General features: G+C 40.0%; 1 protein-coding gene across 2 annotated transcripts in view; it reads left to right on the forward strand.

Annotated features, from left to right (window-relative positions):
• Positions 1-18657: 18657 nt before the first annotated feature.
• Positions 18658-22600, forward strand: part of HAPLN1 (hyaluronan and proteoglycan link protein 1) — a 68059-nt gene continuing 64116 nt past the window's right edge. For both annotated transcript variants that reach the window (XM_052778889.1, XM_052778890.1), the window contains exons 1-2: positions 18658-18734; positions 18943-19106. The gene's annotated coding sequence lies outside the window, so the exon portion shown is untranslated. The remainder of the gene's footprint in view (positions 18735-18942; positions 19107-22600) is intronic.

The following is a 22600-nucleotide window of genomic DNA, read 5'->3' on the forward strand; positions in this document are numbered from 1 at the left end:
TTATCTGCCCAAGAGAGCTTCTGATCTTCAGATTACAATAGTTGCTTCTTACTATTGATACAATTGCCTTCCATGTACAGTCCAATAAACATTTATAAATACTAATTCCACCCTTCCTTTGTTAAGGGCACAAAACTGCTTGTTTGTAACAAACTTGTCTTGATGTGATCACTTAATGTTGATTTCTTTAGTCATTTTGAAACATCAAAGAAACATTTTGCCTCTAGCATTTGCTCTTGTTCTGTCAACTGGCATGTTCTTGCCCTTCCCAACCTCCCCCCTGCTCCCAGGTCTTTATCTGTGATCTTTGTTAGGATCTCTTTGGTTTCTGAGGGCACTGGCAAGAAAAGATACATTGCCACTACTCTGTGAGGTCTTCTAGAGTATCAAGCACATTGCGATGACACAAAGCAAAACTGGAAAGTCTCCAGTGAGCTTCTAATCTTTTTTCACTTGGGAAACTGAGACCATGGATGAACTTCAGCTGCATATTAGAAGTCTTTCAGAAAGAAAGTATATTATCTTCACAACAACAGGTCACTGAAAATCACCAGATTAGGAGAAAGCAGAAAGCAACTTTCTCTCCCTCTCCACGCCACCAAGATATGTGCAATGAGAGGAATTTGTGTAATTAAGTGTTCCAGAAATGTGAGCAACACTGGATATCTGGCTTTTGGTTCCTTCTGCAGTGAAGATGGAGCAAGTCCAAAGCTACAACCAGCTGAGGTGGATTCAGTTCCCATGGGGCATGCAGTTTCCACCCCTCATCCTTGCCAATACCTATTGGCATGGCAGAGATGCACAAATTTAAGGGAAAGAACAAAGCTCTCCCTGGCCAGATGAAAAACGCTCATGATTATAGACAGTTATCTCCACCATAGTGGGATGTTCCTGAATGATACAGAAGGGAACAGTTTACACTTTTCCTCTCTATATTGAGAAAAAAATTACTTACAAATTTAGCTTTTATCCTCAGTATATAAGCACACGGTTCTGCCACACCTGTTCTCTGCAACATTACTCTTCCGCCCCTTGCTAACACAGGCCCCAGAGTGAAGTATTTAGTGCCTTTCAGTGACCAACTCTTGATAACACAGGTTGGACTCGATGATCTTAAAGGTCTTTTCCAACCTAAATGAGCCTATGAATGTTTTCCAAGGAATTAGCTGTGTGTAGACATATACCTTTAAGTGTGAAGCAGAAGGTTGGAGCAACAGAACAGTTGTTGCTCAAATCACCCCCTTAAGTACCTTGCCAATATTTCAGGTAATATGTTAACAACAAAATATATATTAAGATATAGACTTAAACATATACTACAGAAATAGCTCCAAAATAAGCACTCAGTAATAGGTACTGTGGAAAACATCATGCACCATATACCTAAATACTGTAACATTGAGCCTTGTTATGGCTGAGGATGGAAAATCCTCACAAACATTCTGAAAAGCAGTATAAATATTTCTTATTATCCCAAGGTTTGGCATAACTTTTTAATAGTGGCAAGAGCCTTATTAAGCTGAATCTCCTCTACTTTTTTCTGAGACATTCATCATTGTAAAAACAGCAGGAGGGGAACTGTATTCCCTGAAATTCTAAACAGTGTATATAGAGTTAACAGGAAATGAGAGACAGCAGAGAGAGCTTTAGCGTGAAGGAGATGACTCTCTCCCTTTCATGTGGACAGTCATCAGTCAAATGTCAGGTCATTCTGATTTCCTTGCTCTGAGGAAAGTAAGAAAGACATTTACCAAGAAAAAGCTCTTCTTTCATTTTAGGCAAACACCATCTGTTTCTGTTTTCATTAATATATTTTCCTGTGTGCATCATAAAAACTTTTTTCTTCTTAAAAAAAAAAAAAAAAAGAAAGACAAAGAGAAGACTGTCTCACGAGCAGATGCCATTTTGGAGTACTCCAGGCTGATGTACATTCCAGCAGGCCCATGCACTGAGATCTCCTGACAACACCAGAAACCCAGGGAGGAATTACAGAGTCCTGGACAGGCAGCAGGGTAGTGGCATTAACATCTTTAGCCTTTCTGCAGGCTCTTTATAAAAACCTGGAGGACCACCTTGATTGCCACAAGCGCCACTTCACCACTGCCTGCCAACACTGTGGCAGGTGAGTTCCAAAGGTCAGAATCATGGGGAGGGAGTGTAAAAGGGCTTCATTTTGGCATGTCTTTTCATTTCACTGAGCATCCCTCAGTCCTCCTAAAAGAGTAGGAAAGAGTCTGAGCTCACTCCATTGCTCCATCTTCTGCGTTTTTATACTATGGCTACAACTCCTCTGCACATTCAGTAATGAAAACTTTTCCCATTGTTTCAAGCTTTCTGCATAAGAAAAACTCTCTTACATCTGAAATAATGTGCTTTGTACTTGAATCTTTATTTAAGACAGGATGACCTTAATATATAGATTTTCTCTCACTTTTATTTATGATAGTGCTATGGGAGTTAATACTTGTTCAAGCTTTAAGCACTATTTTTATGTAATAAAAACAAGGGTATAAATAAAAATAAAACTAGCTGTCATCTCTCACCTTAAAACCAAACAGAAGATAGTCAATACCAAGCTTTTATACCTGTATTTCCTGAAACACTGGAACTCCTGAAGCACTGGAATTCCTGAAGCATTAAAATTCCTGAAGCATTAAGCACAGAAATAAAGATAATGCATCTATACATGTAACAGCAATACTGCAATCTCCATATCATTCTATATATTTTCCCTAATATAACCTGCTATCTTCTTTGCTTCTTTGACCACCATGGCACATTGAGCAGATGTTCTTACTGAGCTTTCCCCTGTGAGGCACAGGTCTTTCTCTGGAGTGATTACAGCTAATTTATAACCCATCAAGGTATATGAAAAATTCAGATGGTTCCTCCCAGTGATACGAGACCTTCCAGAAGCAATGCCTTTGGAATTCATCTGAGAACAGAACTGGGATTATCTGATATTTCAGTACTACATTGCCAGCAGCTGTTTAATATTTTCATATATGCCATTTGCCCTCACTAGAGCAGCAGGCTTACACTTTGCTGGTCTAATTACATAGACTTATATTTTGCTTTTTTAATTTCTCAAGGTCAGTCATTCTCCCATAGGATCTGTTCAATCTATTACTAAACTGATGTCACTTCAGTACCTATCTACAGAGAGAAATTAAACTGAAACATTTAAAGTGCTGACAGCCCTGTAACTAAATTTTAAGTCATTTTGAAGAAAGAAACCAAAGTATTTAGTTTCTGGTAAATCACAGATATACTGAAGTCCAGCTATCAGGAAAAGGATTGGAAACTATAGCATGAGCCGTATGGTGCCACACAGGATTCTTCTAGATTCATGAAGGGAAAAAGATGTATTTATGAAATAAACAGTCATCTCCATCAAAATAGACAGCTGTCTGGAAGCATTTCATTTTCAAAAAAGCCATATTACTGTTATAGTTTTGTATTAAAAAATGACTATGTTCCTTGAATCAGTATGTGGAAGAAGGAGCCCCATAAATGGTTTTGCGAGAGCTGATGAGCATGTACAACACCAAATCCAGAGTTTGGAAGATGGGAGATGACAGGCAGGCAGTGACAGGCACTCCCATGAGAGCTCAGCAGGCTGGGAAAGGATTTCTTGGCTGATAGATTTAGCATATTGTGTAATGGCGAAAGAGGTTGAGATTGGTGCTCAGTGAAAGCTGCACTAGGATACAGTGTCCTGTTAAAAAATATGGCCTCAATTCACACAGCTTTCACTCCCCACATCCACTCAACAGTTCAGTGGCTGGTGCTTTCATCTAAGCTGCAGGTTAAAACAATTCAGTTTCCTCCTACACCTGTGAGAGACTAACCACTGTGCCGTAACTGGAGCTCTGCCCTTCTTGCCATATCCATTTCATGCTGCATAAATAATTGAACATCCACCAGGACAAACACCAGCACTCAGATGTTTCACTAGGTGAGTCAGACAAGTTTTCTCTCTCTCAATAATAACCAATACAACTGGAAAACAGGCAGATTCTCACCTGGCTGCGTGCTGTGTGTGCATGGGTGCAACTAGTTTTATCAATACACTGTGATTGTTCTAATGCTGTAATGCTTCTCTTTTCCATAAAATACTTAGAGTTAGTGAGAACAGACACGTGGCTGTCAGAGGTGGCGAGAACATTTGCCTGAGAGGTGTGAAAGATTAATTATTCATTCAAAGCAGTAGAGTTTCAATGGGAAACCTGAGAATACTCTTCTCCTGCCTTTCGCTCTCTCTCCAAAGCACCTTATAGACATTCATTAAAGAAATGCAGGTTCACGTCCTTCAGGAAATAAAAGAACTCTATTTGAGCGGTTGCTCTAACCCAGCAGCACTTGGGTTATAAGTGACATCTCCACCTGTTGACTTTAACATGCATTTAATTTCTTATTTTTGTAAGTAATATTTGCACTGAATAAAATTAATTGGGGAGGGTGGAGCTGTTTTCTCCAGGAAAAATGTGACAAATTACAGTTTCATTTACCATTACTTATTTTTTGCCCAGATACCCATCTCAGAAGTCAAATTTAACCCTGCCACTGCTCATTTCTCTTCCACCCTCCCCCATTAAACTAGCAAAACTGGCTTCAGATATATTAGTCAAAATTAAAATCTGCTAACATATCTGCTATACAAATTACAATCAAACAAATAATTTTAACTGATACAGGGTAGCCAAATAAGACACTTTTTAAATTTCATGTTATGTACATGAAGCAGATGAACAACACAGGGCAATTGGTGAATGTTTTGAGTTCAGCTGACAAAGCAAGGGGAAAAAAGTGAACCCAGTGTGAAAACCATTCCGGGTAATTGCAAAGCAGAATTCCAGAAACTGCAGAAAAGGTCATGGATAATGCCTATGAAAAGGCTCAATGCATGCAGACATTAAATACCATTATTTAACTGCAATATACAAGGAGTGCTCCTTCTGTTCAATTTGGACACAAAATGTCAGTAAAGTGGCAGTAAATATGTGTCTGTTCAGTAATTCCAGTAATACTCAGTCTGAAAAAAACTTCATTTATTTCTGGAAAACTTCAGCACTGTATCAAAACAGGACTTTATCAATTGGAAGGGAAATCAGCACAGAGAGAAATGACCCAGGAAAGTCACTAGGAAAGATGAAGACTGGTGATCCAGACAGACCTGCATGTATTTGAAGCGAACATATGTCCTAAAGAGGAGTAACTACTTAGGGGAACAAAATAGAGAAAAGGAAATTGTAGGAAAATAATTCTGACTGATAGTGAAATGCATCAGGTTGCTCACTAGTATTTCTCAGCATGCCCTTTGGGGTGAACCTAAGTCAGCACCCAAACTTGGAAAAGCCTTAAACATTATTGTCTAAAGTTTGCTATTTAACACACAGCAGGAGTTTAAATGCAGCCTGGAATTTCTCACAGGACACACGAGCATTTCAGGCACTGGTATTACACACTTGTTACAGGGAAATTATGCATCTTGTTCAACCTTACATCCTCCCAAACATTGTCCATCCACAGTACATACCCATGCCACTGACAGATGTGCAATGCTGCACGATCTGCACTGTCTCAGAACACACCTGTTCAGATGCTGGAAGAAGTCTAAACACAGGGTTCCCTCCAATATATAATTACCTCCACAACTTAGAGATTGCTTAGATAGCTTTTTTCTAGTTAGCAATGACTAGCTCAACTAACAATGATTACTCAGAAACACTAGTTCAATGAACTTCCCACTGTACTGCAGCATGGCTGCACCTTCACATCCATTGATGCTCACAAGTTTAGAAAGCAGTACTTAATTTTACGCACTGCAAATGCAGACCTTAGGCTCTCAGTGAGAGATGTTCACCTGCTTCATGCTTCCTCTTGAATTTTTTGCAATGCATCATTTTATAAGAATTAACTCCACTGACATTCATCAAAAGAAAGTCATGGAACTGAAAAGCAACAGGAAATTCTGCTTAACAGTAAGTATATCTCACCATTCACTATGAAAAGTCATCTTCAGGCAAAGTTTATCTGTTCAGAAAATATCACTCCTATTAGGAAGTCTGTATTGGCTTTCAGCTGTAACATTCATCCCTCTCTTGACCTTTCTTTGTTTAAATAAAGTAACTCTTAATTTCTTACCTATAGTCCACTAATTTCTTGTAGCACATGGTCAAGACCAGATAATTGCAGGAGGAAAAGTGTCTTCTGATATGCAGAGGTATTAGATATCATGTTTTTTTAACTGAAGTATGAATTTGGTAGATTTCTTTTAAAGTGCATTTAAGGCCACACATGGAAAACTTTATTCAGACTGAGTTTGTCTTATTCTGTGAAACCACTAAGTTCATTTGCTTGCAAAATAAGATCTTTTGGCATCAATACAGTTTTCAGAATGTAAACCTATGTATCCAGCAAGAAAGGTAGATCCCACAAAAAAATGTGAATGCCAATCTAATCTTAGCCATCCTGTACCAGTTGCTCTTTTTGTCTTGAAAGCCTGGCACCAAAATTGTAACATTTTTATAAACTTAGGTTGCATAATATTTATCAGATATGTAAAAATAACAACAGCAGTTTGCCCATCACCTTAAAAAAACCCCACTGTATGAATAGGGGATACTTTATTCAGGATTAGATGGTAAAGGCAAGATCCAAATCAATCCTGTAGGTCCAAAAATAAAATAGAGGTTAAATGTAGGTACCTAAATTCAAAACCAGATGTCCTAGATGCCTAATTCTATTTTCTCGTACCACCATGCTCAAGCTAGAACCCTCATTCTGACTTTCTGTTGCCCAATTTAAGTAGCCTGAAGGATCCCATTCTGGCACACCACAGAACATACCTTGACATCTATTTAGGGTGCATTTCACTAGTTGTGTATTCCCAGGTTTCTACCTGGCAGCAGAAAAGGCTACCTCTCACTTTACTGTGAATTAGCATCACACTACAAATAGATAGGTATACTCTCTAGTATATTCTATATTATACATTCCTAAATATACTGTAAAAGAAGTTAAGTGGCTTCAGAAGTATAAATCCATTTTTAATCAAGAAATGGTTACCTAAATCTGCAGAAAATACAGAAATTTTAGATCATGTGTGTAAAAATACTGAATTTTTTCACTGCTTGGGATCTGACTATGAATGTCAATGCTCCTGCTGCACCCAATACCTCATAAACAGCTCTTCATTAAACAATATAATTTTCTGGTTCTTTAAAATGGAAATTAATAAACAACTTCCCTGGTAACCTAGGAATTTTTTCATTAAGGCTCTTTCCTTGTAGTTCTTAATATCTGAAAGCTGCCACCAAGACCAGCAGGCATTCTGCCTAAGGCAGGCAGGAGAAATTCTTTTTATTTTATTGTTACATTAAAGGAATGTGGAGAATCCAAAATTCAATATCCAGAAACGTACTTCTTTCAAACTCAGTTTCTGTCCAGTGGATTGCACACACCTTAATCTGCATGGCTCAAAAGTCTGCTGATATGAAGAAAATAGCATAATGTACATGACATTCACAAAATACTTAAAAATAAGATAATGTTGCCCTCATTGTTCATCCTTGTTCTAAGAGTTTACTGTGACCATGAAATTTTTTCACTGCTGGAAAGAATAATTCCTTTCACAAATTACTTTGGTAATGGCCTCCTGTTGCAAAGGCACCCACAGAAAATGTTCAGAGGACTGAAAAACATATTATTTCATCTCTGTTGGTATTATCCAATAAAACCATGCACAAAGAATTGGACAAAAAGATAATATTAGCTTCATCTGAAAATTAGTATGTGACACAGGAAAGGACTAAAGAAGTTTCTTTTATTGACTATGGCATGTTTGAAATTCTTCATTGGTGAGGACAGAAATACTGTCAGATTTAAAAAAAGACACGCACACAGGTATACATTATACATAGCAATTATTTTTAAAAGTACAAATGAAACAAAAATAAAAAATGCCTTTTTAGGTATTTTAGGAGTGCAAAATATTTGTGAAGCTATGAAAACATAACTGTGATTATTCAGTGAACTTTTTGACATAAAATAGTATAAGACCAACTTTTTTTTTTTTTAATCTAAGCAGTTATTATAGCTTATCCTAGCTGGTTAGTTAAGCCAGTTATTTGCCCACCACTTGTGGTGAATGGTTAGTGGTTAAGCTTGAAAAGAGCAAAGGCTCTGAAGATAGGAAACCCTTTTCAAATACCCTGATCCTCTTTATAGATCAGGGTAAGGGTCCCTGTGACTCAAGTTCTGCAGCGTTATATCCTGAATTGCTATTTTAGTTTAAGTCCTCTAAAAACGACAGAAATCCTCTATTCACACTGTCTTTTGGCCAGCAAGGCTTCATCAGAGATTTTTTTCTTTTACCATTTTTCATGTCTTTACCTCTCCTTCCCTCATCCTAGCTCCTCTACCAAGAGCAGTGATGTACTTTTTAAATCAGATATATTCTCATGTCGCTAAAGATATATTTGCATTTGTTGCAGAAGTATGAGGAAAGCTGGGCTAAACTGAAACACTGTTACTATGTAGAGCTTGATTTTTAGTAATGTGGCATAGCTGACAACTATAAAACTTCAGCATTCCAAAAACATTCGGCTCTCCTTCTCGTATGAATGGTTTCATAGACTATTACTCAGAATTTATGCAGGTGAAGTTAATTTCAACCCTGGTGAGTAAGATTTTTCTCCCATTTAAATTGTTTGTCTTAAATAACCATCCTCATTTAAAAAGGAAAAAGTCTCTGAATCTGGTCTCTTTAAGTCTCTGTTTCTAACTACACTCAGAAGATGTATTTCCATATGAAAAGCTAAATCAACATTTTCTTATTATATTGATTTTCCACTTACAGTAACTGCAAAGATTTTCAGTCCTCCTAAAAAGAAAAAAGAAGGATCAAAGTCAACATATTTTTATAACCTGATGAATATTTTCCACACTGAATCATTCAACAAATGAAATATAACGGTCTATAACATTTAAAATCAGGTTGAGAATACACGCCAACGTACAAATGCTGCACTTCTAAATATTTAAGATTATTAAGTTCTTGGCAGCCATATCTTATGTGCTTATATGTGTAATATATTTACACTGACAGAGATTTTACTTCAAAATGCTCCACCCAGATATGAATCAAAAGACAGTACCGTAAATGATCCACTGGATCTTGTCATAAGTTAGACGAGGTTTTTGTCCCTTGTGGCAATTTCGCCAAGGATAAGTAAACAGGAAATGAGAATAACTACATCCAGCTTTCCCTCTTGTGTTAGTAGGTACAGCTACACTGATGAAGCCCTGCACAGAGGACTAGTAAAATTATGTGTGGGCATACACATATTGAAATCATTCTAGCACTTTCAAAATATACTATGAAAGCCATACATACAGGTAAAAATACTGCTATCAAAAAAGAGTATTCTATTACAGCAAAACAGCAGGACAGAAAACTTCCTGCAGAAAACAATTTAATAGACTCAAAAGACAAAGTGAGTACTTTCTTTGTAGAGAATCATGCAATCCATAACTTTCCAATAGCACCACAAATAACTTCCACAGACTGCTGTGCGTGACAGCTGACACTGAATTGCCTGGAAAGCTCAACAAGTCATTGTTATACTATTACCCTAGAACTGTTGCATATACAAACTGCCCCAAGACAATTCTTTAAAACACAGAAACAAATGGGTGTCACATTCATCTCTTTCACCAGCTCATGACTATCCATCAAACTGTGTGGAGAAAATATTCCTTGATAGCTAGAACACAAAAACATTAGTAGCCTTCAAGACAATAATCAGAAATAGAGCCTTCTAAACTATGCAAACTGTGAAACCTCTCAAACAGCTTTATCTCTCATAAAATATTTTTCAAATATTAACACCTCTTTTTTGAAGCATGTCCCATAAGAAACCACAAAGCAGTACTTGAAATAAGAAAGTGATATTGGAGCTTTGCATGGTTATTAAAAGATATGCCAGCTATTATTGAAGCCAAGGAGCTACAATCAAGATGATCCTTATTAAAATAAACTAATGAGATTTGACAAAATATGAATTTAAGCCTAAATACCAACAATGTCATGCTGTCAGCAAATGAAATATATTAACTGAAAACTGTTGCATTTGATTAAGGGCCTATCACGCAAAATGAGAAAAGAGGTCACCCTGGACCTTCAGGGAATCTGTTCTTACAGAAATTTTAATTTTGTTCACAACCCCTGGGAAGAAAAAATAATGAATTGCCTTGCTCAGAGATGTAAGAGGTGTACCAGTCACACACTGACAGCATTACAATTCATATTACCTCATCTACCTACACAAAATATTCAGCTAAAATAGCAATAATAATTGGGACTAGATACTATGCTCCTTTACTCACACTAGAAATCCCACTTCAGCAGAACTGCTGATCTGAGCAAGTGTTAATAATTTCCCAGAATAACTGGTATACTGTGTCTGTCTCTTGTTTCAGTCAGATGCAGAAGGAATGGGTTTTGTACATTTTAAGTGTAATACAATAGCTCCTTACATAGCATGGAAGCTGTAAAATAAGGCCGAGTGAGCCATACATTCTTTAAAGAAGGACTCTTTGGGTCAGTTACTGACAGCAACTTGTAAATGCAGACGTCTGAGCCTGTGCAGTTTTGGATGACAAAAATATTCACCCATCCACACCTCAGACTGCATTTGCAAAACCAGGCAACAATATGTGCAAATAAAAAGTGACCCAAAACGGTGTGACACAGTTTCATTCATACATATTTCTAGGCCAGCTGGCCTCTGAGTATGACCAAGCCAGCTTGAAGGCTTAGCTCTCTGCCTCTGGATAGCAGCTGGTCTTTTTCCCTGGTGTCTGCAGGCAAACGCAGTGTTCTGTATCCGCCACCTCTTTGACAGCCAAGTGGCTATGGCTACTGGCTCCTGCATGGACTGCATGATCCCAACTCTTCTAACACTAAAATTTTTAGAGGCACTATTATTTGAAGTTAACTACAATTTCCCACATTTCCAAATGCTTCAGAAAACACCATTCAGCACAAGACAAATGCACTGCAAAGCTGCAACTCCTGCAGTACAATCCTAGCCCAGAGGTACAGAGCAGGTCACAACACAAATCAGGACTAGACACCAGTTATCCAAGCTCACTAGCATGCTCTCTACCTGCAAAACAGACACTTGAAAATACGCCATTGGAAAGCTGAGCTGCCTCTTTATATTGGTACAACCGACTGGTTAAAAGCTGTACTGAGATTGCTTGGTGGACATTTTGGGAGACTGGCCAAAATCTTCTCTGCGGCACTTCAATTCCTCTAATTCGGGAGGACATGCAACAGCAAGCAAAAAAAACCTATTGCTAGTGGCTTGGACTGCCTAGTAGTTCAGTAATAAAAAGTGGTTTTTCTGTCCGAATGGCTTGAAAGATGACAGCATAATCAAGAATGGTGCTGCAGTTTAGCAACATTTTGTTGATATTTGTCCAACACTGAGTGAAAACTGCCTCAGTTTTCATGAGAAGGCCGCTCCTCGGACTTGCTTCTTTTAGTTTTAAGAACACTATAACTGCCTGAAATAATCTCTTTCATGATATCAAATACCAAAGATCAGTCATATTCATATGGATTGAAAAAATATTATCTAGTCTCTGTGGGGGAGTATCTGTGATCTTTCTGCCATGATACTTTCATCTCACACACAGAAATCACTGACTTTTCAACAGTCACAGTGGATGTTCATCGACTATTTTGCAGAGTCAATTGACACTGCAGTCAGATGTACTACTTTTAACAAATGAGTGTGGTAAAAACAAATCAAGTAATGTACAGGAACTGGTGATTTTTTTCATCTTAAAACTATCTTATCCACTACTGAACTTGCAGTTCAAAGATTGCCTCCAATACTTTCCTTATCACTTCCTAAGACATATTTCAAGGGTTGGGTTTCTTTTATCTAATGGAATAAAACCTGCCTATTTCTGTGGTGGGCAGTGCATGAACACTTGTGATACCTTTGAGATCTACAAGAGGTATAGTGTAAGTGCGAAGTATTTTGCTAACTTGCATGCTGATAGAAGAAAATTTCCTGCTTCTGCTTATATATGACATTACAAAGTCTTCCTTCTTGTCTTCCTTCCTTCCTGCCTGCCGCCTTTGCTTCTTGATCACACTCTATTTCCATATCACCAGTTCATCTTGAGGGTCTCCCAGGAAAAGAGAAACATAATTAAGAACAAAACGTATAGAGCTTACAGAAGATGAGAAGAAAAAACTTAACTGGTCTGGTGTGTTGAAGAGGCACAACTACTTGCAAAGTACAGTATTAACATTAAAAGAGTTCTCAGAAAAGCCTGGAGCAGGCCCAAATTTATAATAAGTACAATCAAATTCCAAGGCAAAGATAACATAGATTAGAAGACAAAATCAATGAAAATTCTGGAGGGAAATGTGTAAAGATTGTGTGATGAAGTGGTAAGTCAAAAGTGTATTTATATGAAAATGATTCTCCCGATATTATCAAGCAAAATGAAGACCATGCAAATTCCTTTTACGGAGCCCATACATCTATCTCCAGAGAAACTGATGCTAAAAGTGATATAATCTGTATTTTTTTCATGAACTTTTTGTGGTGCTCCATTTCTTAAGCAGTAGAAATGAGAAAATTGTAAAAAGGAGATTATGTAGCCAGGAGTATTAAACAACTATGAATATCCAAACCTCGGTCTCATTAAAACCCGATAATCAGTCTGAAGAAAACAACCTCATACTGTAAAAAGCCTAACTTGTGAAAAGAAAGACAAAACACTGTAGTCTGAGAAACTATAAATAATCTCAAATGGAAAGCTGGCTGTTCAGCTGGCATAAAATAATTTCCTTTATTTTCAGTCAGTTTGGAAAACTAACGCTTTAATATATTGCCTTTTGATTATAATTTTATTTTTTACAGATGTTGCTTGATTTCTCCCCATGTTTGTATTTCTCTTCAGTGCTTTTTATTTTTTTCAGTAATAAATTTTCATGAATATGTAGGATTTGTTTTAAAATGAGTATGTTCTGCTGCTTTTTTTCCCTGTAGATTTCTGTAGCTTTATACTGGTGAGTCACAGTGTCCATCCTGCTGAATTTTCCAAAGAGAGGAAGTGCATAACCCCCACTTTTCACCATATTATTAGCTTTTACTTTATGTGTTCTTCCTCAGTGGGATCAAGTGTGCTACATTTTTGCTGTCAAGCACACCCCTTAGCAGCTTTCTCCTTTTCTGGCTTAAGACTGAACATCTCACTCATGTGAATATATTGTCAGGAGATAATCACTGTTAAGCTAAAACTGCACAGTTACAACAGCTAGCTTTGAACTCAATGAGAACTGAGGACAACAACTAAGGTAAACAGAAAATTTTTTTAAGCATACAAAGATCACGTAAATCTTGTCACGTTACTCCACGGAGTACTGTAGCATAGGATCAGTTGCCAGAGCCCTGCAGTTTCAGCTAGCTGTTTATTATTCTTTAAAGAAAGTGATTCACAGTTATTAAGAGTGTTTAGCAAGAGAACATCACTGTCACATGAACTGGAATTTGAGAGAATGACTGCTAATGAAAATCATGGTGAGCAGCAGTAAACAGAACTGAGGGAGCGTCTGAAGGTGGTAGTGTCTGTGGTGCCCTTTGGGACCAGTGTCATTTAGCAGATCCATTCCTGATCAGGCACATACGTGTAAAAATGATACTGAAATTTGAAGAAGACTGTAAATAAAGGAGCACTAAGAACAAAAAACAGTTGCATAAGAAGAATGGACTATACATTTCTCATAGGACAATAATTTTCTTGCAGGAAGATGTGCCTGGCACTGTTTGCTAACACCTGATTTTTTTGCAAATCTTAAATGGACTACATTGCAACATGGAAGAACTCTGATTTTTATGTCAGCTGTGTATGTTTATGGTTGCAGCCCCCTCTCCCAAAAAAACCCCAGACAGGCACCAGCTACCATGATTTGAAAACTTCCAAGAAGAATTTCAGGTTGGCAGGACTTTTATGTGGTCTAAAACCAGGTAACTCAAGAAGTGACCAACCCAAAACCAAGCAAGCTTAAGAAGTGATAAACCTGTTAAAAACAAACCAAAACAAAACTCTGAAACTCTTCCTCTTTTGGTTTATCAGGAGGTCTATGTTTTAGCTGCTGTTTGCCAGTATGCTCCTCCTCAAACCCTGAAAACCAGTAAATTTTAAATGGTACCAGTGGGAATTTCCAAATTCTTTTGAAAAGTGGTCCAATGCAGCATGAATCACAATATCCACTTCTGCAGAAAATGCCATCTTTGCACCCACATTGAAAAGGAAAATTCAAAATCTTTGGTTCAACGATACTGAACATTCATTCTGAAGTGCTAGGAATAATAATCAGCAGGCCTATGAAGTTGCCTGTCATGACAACGCTCCTAGGTAAAAGCAAACATAATATCCGTTCATCTTATCTGGGCTGGGTTTAAGCAAACAGCTTTCATTCTGCATGCTTTCATGGTCAGATACTATGGAAAAAAAAAATCTAAACTATGCTTGGAAGAAAGGCAACGCAACATCCTTCATAACCATTATAGATACAATCCTGCAGTTATTTATGCTTCCCAAAGATGATGAATGCACACAGAGCAGTGATCTGCATGTGGAACTGCTCTTCAGCTGGAGTTAACTGAATGTCTCTCTAAAACCCTCTACGGTATTTATACAGAAGCATCACTATCAAGATATGTAGATTAGGCCTCCAAATGTGACAGAACAATATGAAATCACTTTTTTTTTTACCTTCATCAAGTGCTAATCGGGTAAGTACCTTTGAGACAGTGCACTGTAGCTCATGCTATGCAGAGCTTTTTTAACTTGAGCCTCCTGCAATATCACAACTGCCTTCTCAAGTGAAGCTCATAATTAACATCATGCTTATTTTGAACCTACATCTTTGCTCAACAAGATGACAACACCTTGCTAGAGCTTAACACACGGAAACATTCATACTGCCTCAAAACAATACTCATCTAGCCCTGCATCTTGCTCAGTAATATCTAGTAGTGGCGGCCTGAAGGATGACTACGAAAAAGACAGCAAGGAAAAAATGAGCCATCCACTGATACATCCTTTTGGTATTGGGCAACCAGCAGCTTAGGGACATCCTCAACCACAGATTGCTCCTGAGTAAATACTCTGCACTAGACTTTCAGCTACATGTCTAGCTGCGCTTATAAAGCCCCTAAATCCAATATAGCATTGCATGTGGATTTCCAAGTTTAAAAAAATGGCATGAAATAAAACAAAACAATGGAATTTTATGAGCTAATCCACTTTCATTTCCATTTGTTTCAAATGTATGTACTGAGCTGATACTTTTGCATCAAAGATTCAGGGGAAAAAAAGACTGCCTTAATTTTGTACACACTCAGGAAGTACTATGGAATCCCCTAACAACGGAGCTGGGAAGAATTGCCACATGGCACTGCTTTGTTTCCACTCTCCCATCCATTAGCAAAAAGAGCAGGTATTTCGCTCATGCCGCTTGTGGGCTTTATACAATATGCCAACATTCTTTTCATGTGCTTTTAGATGCACAAAGACGAAGCATTTCAGCCCCACTCAGCCCACAGTCAGCACAAGAACAGCTCACTGCCTCCATCATTTATAAAAACCCATGTTATGTTGGTAATATTTAACACCATTCTATTAGGAAGTCTTCAGATGCCATATGTGCCAAAACTAATTTTAAGATATACTAGAAGGCTTTAAGATAAGGCTTTGTGGTGTTTCATTCTCTAGTTACCTGCACCTGATCTGTAATTGGAAAATAACAGTGAAAAACCATACAGGATCACTCTCCTGGACATTTCTGTTGTTTCTTTTGGTTTACTACTGTCTCATAAACCAAAACCAGGGCCCCTAGAAGACTCACTGACATAAACCCCACAGCATAGGCATTAGATTGGGGCAGTAGTGGTGTAAATTAGCTGGAGTCTATCACCTCCCGGCAGCCAGCCCCCTCTAATTGCAGCTGCTTTCCCCAGACATTTAAATTTCTCGGGCTGTCTTCCAGTGCTATAGGTGGCATGACCCTTTTCAGCTTTCAAAGTATTTTGACTATTCTGGAGAAGGAAAAAAGAAGAAAAAAAGGCTGTCATTGTGCATTAAAAACTAACAAACAAGCACACACAAAAAAAGAGCAAACAAACAACCCCAACCCCCCATCCAAATGAGACAAACAAACCCGAAGGAGAGGGCTGGGGAAGTAAACATCTTGAGAAGTAACGGCAGTGGAAAAACTCAGCGAATGCCCTTTTCGGGCCACTTTCGCAGCGCTGCCGGGAGCGGGGGAAACCCGGCCTCACGGCCCGCGAAGGTGCAGCAGAGCCGGGCAGGGCACGCATCCCCGGAGCCGCGCCTCTCCCCACGGGCCTCCCCGGGGACCCACACCACGGTGGGGAAGGACAGAGGGAGAGAAACCGAGGCGAGAAGGGCCCCGAAGAGGGCCCGGGGCAGGGACCGCCTCCGCCCCGCCACCTCCCGCCGCGCCGCCTCAGCGGGGCCGCCGCACGAACCCCCCCGCTCCGACCGCACCCCCGCCCCGCGGCGGCGTATCCCTCCGCCCTACGGCCCCGGGGCGCGGTCCGGGCGGGAAGGCGGCGGCGGCAGCAGCAGCGCAGCCTGGTCCGGCCCGGTCCGGTCCGGTCCGGTCCGGTCCGGTCCGCCCCGCGGCCCCAGCGTCCCGCCGGCCTCCTCCCGCCCCTCGCCCCGCCGCCGGAGGTGTGCTTTCGCGCCGTGCCCCATCAAAGCCCCCTCTGTTATTGAAATATGAGGCCGCTTCCTCCCCGGCGGAGGCCGCTGGCGGGAGGCGGGGATCGGCGGGGCGGTCCGGTCTGGTCACCCGCCGCCGTGAAGAAACGTCTCTTTGTTCGGGCGGGAGGGGCCGGTCCCGCCTCAGCCCGGGGCACCCCCGGCCACCCCAGCCGGGTCTCGGAGACACCCCCTCAGCTCTGACCCCGGCTCCGAGGGGGAGCCGAGGGCTGTGGGCAGCCCCGGCCCGGCGCCTGAGGTGCCCCAGCACGAAGGGAGCGCGGGTACCGCCGTCCCCGGGTGCCGCCTCGGGCCGGGGGTGGGTCTGGATCAGACGCCGGGGGGGGGGGGGGGGCAGCTCTATCCGTGCACCCTTGGCACCCGAAATGCCTCGGTTGTGGCCACCAGTACCTAATTATTTTACATCGGGGAAATGCATTGCGCCTCTTTTCTCACTTTTGATAATAACCACGAACCAATACCCTGATATTTCTAGGCAGAGACCTGTTTATTTGGTTGGGTTGGGTTTGTGGGGTTCGTTTTTTTTTTCCTTTTTTCTTCCAGTGGGACCTGCTGTGAAGTAGCTGATGAGACACAGCAGTGGCTGACCCCTGCTTGGTGACTGGTAAAACCGATGTCTTCAGATGTGCTTTTGCACCAGGACGTGTTAGGCTCTGGCATTTCCTGATCAAGTAGGATTGATGAGCTGCAGCCTCTTTTGATGATGCAGGCTGAGAGTTTGACACCCACAATGATAAAAGCTTCTCAGGGTCCAGGCTGAAAAATTGTTTTGGAGAGTTGTAGTGGATGTGGCACAGTTACATTCTTCTGTTTAGCATTGGAGAAAGGGGGGAAAAAGGGGGATAAAATGAATCTGCAAGACCAAGTTGCCTGGGTTACCTGTGTTCTCTAATCTAGTGGAATTTAGAGGTTGAGAATTCAGGCATACATTTCCTACCACTGTTGGGAGATCAAGAACCTTATTTTTTTCAAGCGGAGGAAGAGCAACTACACCTGCTTTCAATTCAAGTAATATTATTTGGGCCCTGATTTGCCAACCTGTAGTACCTCATCAAGGCTTGGCCTTTTTTTCTTTCTTTCTTTTTCCTGTCTTCTGTTGTTATTTGATTTGGGGTTTTGTTTTTGTTTGTTTGTTTGGGTTTTTTTAAATAACAGACACATTTAGAGATACAACAATGGCAGCACCTTTTGTCTGCAGCTGTAAGAGGGGAGGTTTAACATGTATGCTTTTCATTCCATGGGATTTAGGGGGTTAAAGCCACATATTGCACAGATTTTAGCAGGCTCCTTTGCCTGTGTGTCTGCTGATATGAGTGAAATACACCATAATCCAGAGACTTTGGATGCTGGCGGATCACTTTGGCCCAAGGTGGTGTTTAGAAATTGCATAAAGACTTGGTGCCAACAGTTGCCTGAATCTAGGGTTTTGTGATGCTAGTGCCCTGAGCAAGGCATGTTCTGTATTTGGGGTGTAATAAGAGAAGCTGGGCTTGTTTCCTGGATCAATAATTCAACTGGAAGTTGGGGGTAAAACAAAAACACCATGGGATCCTGTTAGGTCCAGCTGTTTCTACCCCACTACACACCCCCCACCTTTCACGCATCACTTTCTCCCTGTCTGAAACCACATTCCCACCCTCAGATTTAATGGTAAGGTGGGGGGCAAATAAGGAGCGGGGGCTGGGAGCAAGCAGAGGCAAGTAATCAGAAGTATCATGTTGCCCAGGGTGTCACACACCCTAAATTCCTAAATTCAATGATCCCTTTACGAGGAACACTACCAACTTTTTTTTTTTTTTTTTTTTCCCCTGTTTGGTTTTTAGCTCAGGACTCGTGTGCATTGCAAGAGGCTTTTTTAGGCGCGAATCTGGGAGGGCTGGACCTAAGGGGTGAGGACAGGGACCTGGAGGGGACAGGGCAGCGTGCTGGGACAGGGTGGGTGGGTGTGGGTGGGTTTATTTTTTCCTCTCATTCCTGGGGTCTGAATGGAAAGCACGTTGAGCTGTAATTAAGACATCTTGGAGGCGTACTTAACTCATGACGTGTTGCTTTTCTTTTCCTCTCGGTGAGAAAGTGGCTTTCTCTTCCCTGAATCAGGTCCTCTGCCACCCAGAGCCACAAAGAGACATTTGGGACATAGGCATACACACGCACACGCTGACTTAAGGTGAGCACCAAAAACTTCCTCTGCACTTCGCTGTCCTCTGTTTCAAACTGCAGGAGAGTTCTGAGACCATCTCAACTCAGGAGCTCTGCACAAGGTAAAAAGAATAATCAGACTTTTGGGAAAGGTTTTTACTCCTTTATTTCTCTAAGTTGGATGGGGATCCAGTAAGCAATGTCTGTGGCATCAGCTCCAGGGCTGCACTGAAGGGATTTTCGAGCGATCTAGTTTGGCAGCTGAGGCGGGGGGCGAGTGCAAAAGACGGATTGAAACTGGCTAACTTCAATGTGTTTGACTTTAAGTGCTCTGTGTTACCAAAGGAGAGATCATATTGCAACTGCAGATTCCGTCTGAAATACAAAAGTTGTATGCTTCTGCTCTGTGGCTTCCTCCTATCGGCTTGTACATTTCACAGAGAATTGTCTTTCTGAGGGATTTCTCTATCCAGACAGATGCTTTTAGAAGTTTTTAGTATGTAGGAAAAGGAGGACAGTAGACTGAGCAAGAATTTCAAGGGCTGGAAGTAGATTTGCATAAAGTACTGACCATCCAGTTAGAAGGAAAAGGATTTTGATAAGATGTGATAAATTACATACTGATGTTATATTTGGCTATTTATTGTCAGAGAAAGCCTGAATAACATTTGGCACAGGTTTCTGTATTGTCTCCACTCACCAAAAAACTTAGGATGCCACAGCATTTTGAATGTGTAGCTGCACATTAGCTGGTCCATGCCTATGATAACTGTGATAACATTTTACTGGCTGTTTGTTTGGTTCTTGGGGTCAAATAGATATAAGTGTGTCATTCAAAATGTTTTTCATGGCAAAACTACTTGTGTGGTAGGTTTGGATATAAAGGGTTGGAAAGGATTTGCATGTTCGAATTAAGGAGGTTTATTGCTATTTGTATATCATTAGAAAGGGGATTCATTACCACTAGGATCTTTCAGGGCAGAAAATATTGCTGTGTGATGTCAAGTAACTGATATAACACCTTCAGGAGACTCTGGGAACCTGGCAATGTGTACAAGAGAATGAGGTAGATTGTTAACAGCAGTGAGTTTGTGTTAATGGCTAGCAAGACTGTTTTAGTGCCTCAATGTGGAAAGAAGCAATCTGGAAAGATTCCTGTTATTTTGTTAGAAAAACTTTGTTAGGAATATGTATGATGTGGTAGCTGAAAACATAGATGTAGTGAGGCTGTGTAACTATGGATACCCTCTTGATAAGCACTTTCTATAGACAGGCCATTTTCAGCACATGGAGAAATGTATCATAAACAGGAAAATTATTATCGGGTCTTATGGAGAGGGAATCAGGAGTCAGCAGTCTCGTGCCAAGGTGTGTCAAGCAGAATGCCAAGTCCTTGTGCTACAGAGACAGCTCATGCTTTGGTTTTTCACATCTAGTGAAGGCAGATCTTCAGCTCCTGTAAAGCATAGCTAAGTGGAGTTGCTCTGAATGCATTATCTGAGACTCCAACCCATATGTACTTACCTGTATTACATTTTGTGACAAGGGGAAAGGGAAGAAGTAAGAATGCAGGAAGGAGCAGAGAGAAAGAAAAAAAAGATTAATCTGTGGTACTTTTCAATGTAATGCTTTGTTGAAGCAAAAATAGGAAAAACAATTTTATAGGGAGCAGCTTTTTCATGTCAAATTAAAAAAAAGTCAATGTAGTAATCAAGACACTGCTGGTCTGCACTGAAATTGTCCCAAAAGGCCCGTATTCCTAATAAGAGTCCTGAATGTGTAAGCAGATTCCAATAAGAAAGAGAAAAAACCCTGCATCATTATGAAGAAAAGTATTATCCCCATCAATGTCCTCTTCAGAGACGTGACTAACAGTGTAATTCACAGCAAAGCATCCTTTCATTATAAACATAGCGGGTTCGGTTTCCTTTCATTTTCAGTTAGCATGGTTAAAACCACTAGCAGCTACTAAAAAAACTCTAAAGTAGTACAAAGGCTTGGGGCTCAGGGTGGGAGGGAGAGTTTGCAGGAAAGGGTGGAGGGTTTCTGTGGCATGCTGCAGTGCACCTTTGTTTTTACAGTTTGTAAAAGGATGAGAAGAGCATTTGCTACTGCAGGTCCCCAGCCTCTCTGATTTTATGCTGATACGTGACTAAAAGAAATATTTTTGTCCACTTTTGGTCACAGTCTTGAGCCAAAAGAACTGTTATCAATACTTACTTAATCAAGTCACTTAACCTACTTGCCCCTCAGTAAAAATCTGGAAATAATATTGACCAACCTTTAAAAAGTGTTTTGAGATCTTCAAGTGAAGAGTGACTTTGCAATTGCTTATATTTAAATATATTCAAAGTTTTCCAATTCACTGCAAGGAGCAAAGTGTGAGAACTGAAATTAGTATTTTCTGCTTTCCATTTGCCTTTTCATTGAAGCGGTAGTTAAACTATCCTTGGAAGTTGAAATACTTTGCATTTCTGGTTCTTTGTAAACCTGACAGTGTATTTCACTACTTAAAATTCTCTGAAAATGAAAAGTTTTGGAAAAAAATTATTTTCATATGACAGGCTGCTTCTGTTGCTTGTGAGGAAGTATTAGACATTCTGTCTCCACTGTTAGTAACTGTAGCATACAGTACTGCACTTGAAAAGGTAGCTTGTAACTTGTGGGTAACAAAATGTTCTTTGGGGTAAAAAAAGTCTGAATATACTTAGCATTTCAATCAATGGTGTTTAAGGAGGGTTAGAGGAAACAGCTGGCTAAACAAATATTAGGTGTAGAGTGGATGCAGTGGTATAAATTAATAATGCAGTTCTTTATCTGCTGCATGAATGGGAGGTTTTGTGGAGATAAGACGACCGAAACATGGTCACTGTATGCCACCTAGTGGATATTGCAGAGTCTTTCGGAAGATTTTTCTTTTATTCAGAACATCTGCAACTAATCCAGGTGCAATTTAACTGTAAGTGCTTAGGGTTTTTTTGGTTTTACCATTAAAAACTATCAGCTAGCTTTTTTTTTTCATAGATTTTTAGGGGACGTTCTTTCTGCTTTTTAAGTGCCTATTAGATCTGATAAAAATAAGTTCGTTTTTTATTTATTAATTTATTAACAGATATTTATTAATATCCATTTCTAAAGACTTGTTAAATCATTCTATAACAAATAGCCAGAAATTAACACTTAGTTTGACATACTGAGCTGTTACGGTAAAAGTGAAGAGATTTCTGTACAAATATTGTGGCAGGAGAAGCTATGTTCAGCAGTAAGGATTTCAAAGCTCCTTCCAAAACTCCTTTATCACGTAGGATGTGCTTTTGTTAAACCCCCTTCTGTTTTGTCCCTGAATATTTTGTCAATGATAGTCATAGACAAAGAAAATGTCAAATTATTTCTGATGGCTAATAAAAGGTCATAAACCCTCTGCATCTTCTTTTTCTGTGCATGTCATTTATCTCCACCTTCCTCAGACCTCACACACGCTCATTGCTTGGATTGTCCCTTCTCTTTATGAAGGAAAGGAAAATTGGGTTTTGGTCCACTGGATTGTTTATTCAGTAGTAGATGTTCAGGTGCTGTCAATTGTCATAGCTCTAAAGGATCCCATGAAATGACAAGG

Source organism: Harpia harpyja, chromosome Z (assembly GCF_026419915.1).
Source record: "Harpia harpyja isolate bHarHar1 chromosome Z, bHarHar1 primary haplotype, whole genome shotgun sequence".
Taxonomy (NCBI): domain Eukaryota; kingdom Metazoa; phylum Chordata; class Aves; order Accipitriformes; family Accipitridae; genus Harpia; species Harpia harpyja.